This window comes from Chiloscyllium plagiosum, chromosome 12, assembly GCF_004010195.1.
Source record: "Chiloscyllium plagiosum isolate BGI_BamShark_2017 chromosome 12, ASM401019v2, whole genome shotgun sequence".
Lineage (NCBI taxonomy): Eukaryota > Metazoa > Chordata > Chondrichthyes > Orectolobiformes > Hemiscylliidae > Chiloscyllium > Chiloscyllium plagiosum.
In genome coordinates, this window is record NC_057721.1 from 5,245,697 (window position 1) to 5,251,403 (window position 5,707).

The following is a 5,707-nucleotide window of genomic DNA, read 5'->3' on the forward strand; positions in this document are numbered from 1 at the left end:
GCCCAGCAATCACTTCTCTAGCTTCCCACAGAGTTCTCGGGTACACCTGATCAGGTCCTGGGGATTTATCCACTTTTATGCAGTTCAAGACACCCAGCACTTCCTCCTCTGTAATGTGGTCATTTTGCAAGATGTCACCATCTATTTCCCTACATTCTATATCTTCCATATCCTTTTCCACAGTAAATACTGATGCAAAATACTCATTTAGTATCTCCTCCATTTTCTGCAGCTCCACACAAAGGCCGCCTTGCTGATCTTTGAGGGGCCCTATTCTCTCCCTAGTTACCCTTTTGTCCTTAATGCATTTGGATTCTCCTTAATTCTGTTTGCCAAAGCTATCTCATGTCCCCTTTTTGCCTTCCTGATTTCCCTCCTATGTATACTCCTACTTCCTTTATACTCTTCCAAGGATTCACTTGATCTATCCTGTCTATACCTTAGATATGCTTCCTTCTTTTTCTTAACCAAACCCTCAATTTCTTTAGTCATCCAGCATTCCCTATACCTACCAGCCTTCCCTTTCACCCTAACAAAACTATACTTTCTCTGGATTCTTGTTATCTGATTTCTGAAGGCTTTCCATTTTCCAGCCGTCCCTTTACCTGCGAACATCTGCCTCCAATCAGCTTTCGTGTAGGTTAGATGCATTAGTCAGGGGAAATGTGAAGTAATAGGATAGGCTACTGGGTTTGGGTGGACTTGTTGGGCCAAATGGCCTGTTTCCATACTGTAGGGATTTTATGTTTTATGTATGCTTGTGTGTTGGTACAGTTTCACACATGTTTGGGTGATTGCACCTGAATAACGTTATTGCCTCTTGAAGGGCTTCATACCGCTCACTAGTCAAGCCCACATGATCAAAAAATAAACACTTACTCCACCCACTCCAGGTTTGGCTGCAGCCATTTTGCATTTCCATTGTGCGCTTATGATAAGCAGAAGTATGAAAGGCAATGCAGGTCCTGCTTGGCACTGAGTCACATGCTAAGCCTGACAAATCAAGGGCCCTCCTCCAAAGTCTCCATGTTCCTTTCTCCCTTGCATACCATGTTGAACTCTTCAGTACTGGCCTTCTGCATTTTCCCAACACATCTCTTTGAATGACATCTTCAACTTTCTGATGAGTTCTTGGTCCCCAGTGATCGAGCAAAAAATGTTCTGACCGAGGTCAACTCAGGAAAGCTTGAAGTCATGCACTTTTGTGGCAAGAATCCAAAAGTAAAAAAGGTTATTTAAATGAAGAGAGACTCCATAAAAGTGCAATGGAGAGGGATTTCGGTGTTCTTGTGGACAAAATTAGCATGCAGATGCAACAATTAATTCAGAGTACCCAGAGTAAACCCACACAGACACAGGGAGAATGCACAAAACTCTACATAGACAGTCACTCAAGGTTCCTGGGGCTGTGAGGCAGCAATGCTAACCACTGAGCCACTGAACTACACTTAATATTATGAAGAATGGTAATGGAAAGACCTTTCACCTCATCTTAAAAGGTGGCTACGCAGATGAAGTGGCCAAAGGATGTTTGGAATTGAATACTTTGACAGGTACAACAATAAAAGTGGGACAGATATTTCTTTGTAGTGCTCTTGGCCTTTATTCGGAGAGTGTTGGAGTTTAAAAACAGGGAAGTCTTGTTACAACTGTACAGTTTGTGGGTGAGGCTGCACCAGAGCACTGTGTGCAGCTTTGGTCTCTTTTGCTCTCCAGTATTCTTCCTGTATCCGCAGGTGATACATTCTAAGACCTACCGCGGATGTCTGAAACCACGGATAATAGTGAACCCTATCATTTAAATGGAAATTTACCTCCCCGGCAGCCCCCCGGCACCTGGTTCTGGAATGATCCATGTCATGTTTTCAGGCCGCCGCGGATAACTGATTCTGCGGATACAGGGGATTCTTCTGTATTGGCATCGGAGATGGTTCAAAAAAGATTCATTAGGCTGATTTCTGGGATGAAGGAGGTTGATTTAGCAAGAATGGCTAAACAGGTTAGGCCCCTATTCATTAGAGCTTAGAAGAATGGGGGGGGGGTGATCTTACTGAAACACAAAAATCTGAAGGGGCTTGACAATGTAAATATTGAGAAGATGTTTATGAATGGGAGACTCGCAATCCAGAGGATGTAGTTACAGAATAAGTGGACATTTGTTTTAAACTCTGATGCGAAGGAATTTATCCCAGGGGTTCTGGAGTTCTCTACACCAAAGAAATGTGGAGGCTAGATCACTGAAAGTATTTGAAAAGGAGCTAGATAGATGATTGAAATATTGAGGAGTTGAGCTGGCATGTAAATGGAGCTGAGATTTGGGGCAGATCAGCCATGGTCTACATGAATGGCAGAGCAATCCAAAGTCTGGTTTCCAGCATCTGCAGTCATTGTTTTTCCCAGGTTTGAGGGGCTGAATGACCTACTCCTGCTCCTATTGTTTATCTACTTTATTTACCTTGTTTACTTTCTTAATAAGAACCACAAAGAAATATCTGTCCCGCGTTTATTGTTGTACCTGTCAAAGTATTCAATTCCAAACATCCTTTGGCCACTTCATCTGCGTAGCCACCTTTTCAGATGAGGTGAAAGGTCTTTCAATTCCCATTCTTCGTAATATTAAGTGTGGTTTGGTGGCTCAGTGGTTAGCGTTGCTGCCTCACAGCACCAAGGACCTTGAGTGACTGTCTGTGAAGGATTTTGTGCATTCTCCCTGTGTCTGTGTGGGTTTACTGTGAGTGTTCCATTTTCTGACTGCAGTCCAAGGACATGCAGGTTGGGTGGATTGTCCATGCTAAATTGTCCCATAGTGTTCAGAGGTGTATGGGTCAGGTGGATTGGCCACGGGAAATGCAGGGTGACAGGGATAGTGAGGAAGCAGATCCAAGTGGGATGCTCTCAGAGGGTTAGTATGGACTTGACGGCCGAATGGCCTGCTTCCACACTATAGGGATTCTACTAAACATAAGTTTCTGGTTAAATTAAATCCCTCATCCTCTGAGCTACTACCTCTTCCTTCTTTTATTCTCCCTTCCCAAGTCACGTTGTCTGGTTTCTCTCTCTCTTTGAAAACCCGCCTTCTTTAATTCCATTCCTCTTTCTTTCTCTCTTTTATCTGGTGTATTCTCATTTCTCTTTTTTTCTCTCTCAGTCAAGATTTCGTTTTCATTTCCCCAGAAACTTTGTTAATTCTAACGGTGAGATCTCAGTTTCAGACTTCCCTTCTTCTCATGCTAAATGGTGGAAATCATCACTTCAAGCATAAAGAAACAAACACAGAGATTGCTGGAGCAACTCAGCAAGACCGCTGGCATTTGTGGAGAGAGAAAAACAGAGTTAGCATCTCAAGCCCAGTGGCCCTTCTCCAGAATTGCTTCTGAGATTCTGCTTTGATTCCTACCTTCTTTTTTCCAAACTATCTTGAATTTAGACTCAGACAATGTCAACTAAACCCTTCTACTCCCAGAAAAAGTGAAAAATCACATATCACATATAGTCCAACAGGTTTATTTGAAAACACGGTGTTTTTGACTTTATCCACCCCAGTCCAACATTGGCATTCAAAGCTTATTTGATAGCCCAATGCATGAAATAAATATAATCATGACACTCCTCCTGTTCCACATCCATTATCTTCACATACTTGTTTCTTTAAAAGAGACAGATATTCCTCTTAAAATTAATGAATTCTGATCTCACCTTCTGATCTTACAAGATTGCGTAATGCTAATATTGGGCAAGTGTATGGAAAGAGCTGGCATCTGGATGAGTGCATGAACAGGAAGGGTTTAGAGGGATATGGGCCAAATGCTGACAAATAGGACAATGTCAGATTGGGATGTCTAGTCAGCATGGACAAATTGGACCGAAGGGTCTGTTTCCATGCTGTATAAGTTCAATTCCAGAATGAAACCCAATCTGGTAGAGCATATGTTTCATTTTTACAATTGGTTAGAGTGCTGTTTACATCATTGAAACATATTCACACGAGGCTGCAAATGTTCTTTAACAACAGAACACAAGTGAATTACACAAAAGTTTTTTAAAAATCAGAACTGTATCTAAGCCAGTTAGAAAGATCTTAACACGAACAGCGAAGCCAGGTTCAACCTGGTTACTCACACTTTTCTTTCACAGATATGCAATTCCAAAGGAATTCTCTACATTTTGACTTATCAATTCCTCCCAATTTACTTCCCTTGAACTGCAAGAGCCATTTTATAATTTATTCCCGAGTCCACTGGCATGAATCTCGCTCAATCCTGAAGGCTGAGAACCTTTCAGTTCTAATAACTTGAAGTTGTTTTTTCAATCCGAACTCTTCTGGCTCAGACGTTCCACAAACTACAACACTTTGGGGTAGTCTTGATTAATTCGCCTTGATTCTCCTGCTTGGCGAAACTGTTCTCCTTCTGAACTGAACCTCCTGATTCCTCAGAACTGAATCCAAACCTAAAGCTAATGGCTTTCCAGACTGTCGTAACCTGAGCAGTATTTCCATTCCATCCATTAATGCTGCAGGAGTCCTGCCAGGCACTGATGGTATTCCAAACTTCAGAACTTCAATAACGTTTCACGGATTGAAAGGATCAACAAAGACAAACTATTACGCATGAACGAAGCAGCAATAAGTCTGTCTGGAATAAGCTGTTAAGGGACAAGGACAAGCTTATACAGAAATTGAAAATAAATAGTGTTGTTTCCTCCGGCATTTGCCTGTGAAAAGAAGGAGTCGAGGCTACATTAACAAAACTGTTTTGATCTCTGCTTTACAACGGGCTGCTTTATGCCACAATGATTGCCCTGCAGAAGAATCTAAGGAATTAATCACTGGAAGGCTGTGATTCAAACAGACAGTCCATGCCAATTGCAACAAGGAACAGAGAAGCTTCTTCTGATAAGAAGGCAAGCTATAGACTTTGGACCTGAAGATTCATCAAGAATATCACATCATAGACCTGAAGGATGAAAACAAAACTGTGCAAGAATCCAACACCAGAACAATTCAGCAGCAGAGCTCCAGAGAAGAACGTTAAACAAGGATCAAACCCCTGGATATTTCCGGAAACAGGCACTATTAATTAGGGTGTGGAAATGTTGGTGTTGGGCTGGGGTGGGTAAAGTCAAAAATCATACAACACCTCAGTTATAGCCCAACAGGTTTGCAGTTTCAAATAAACCTGTTAGACTATAACCTAGTGTTGTATGCTTTTTGACCATTAATCAGGTAATAGCTAAGTTGGGTTGTGAGACTTAACTTGCTTACTTGAGGGTCTTACTGTGGTTACTACTTGGAATAAAGTTTAAATCACTGTTTCAGTCCGGCTTGTCAGTGAGATTTCTTAACAAGTAGCCGAATTGAAGGTAACTTGAAGGCTGATAAGTCCCTGGGGCCTGATGGTCTACATCCCAGGGCACTGAAGGAGGTGGCTCTAGAAATTGTGGATGCGTTGGTGATTATCTTCCAGAGTTTGATAGATTCAGCATCAGTTCCTGCGGATTGGAGGGTGGCTAATGTTGTACCACTTTTTAAGAAAGGTGGGAGAGAGAAAGCAGGAAATTATAGACCAGTTAGTCTGACCTCAGTGGTGGGAAAGATGCTGGAGTCTATTATAAAGGATGAAATTACGACACATCTGGAGAGCAGTAACAAGATAGGTCAGAGTCAGCGTGGATTTATGAAGGGGAAATCATGCTTGACTAATCCTCT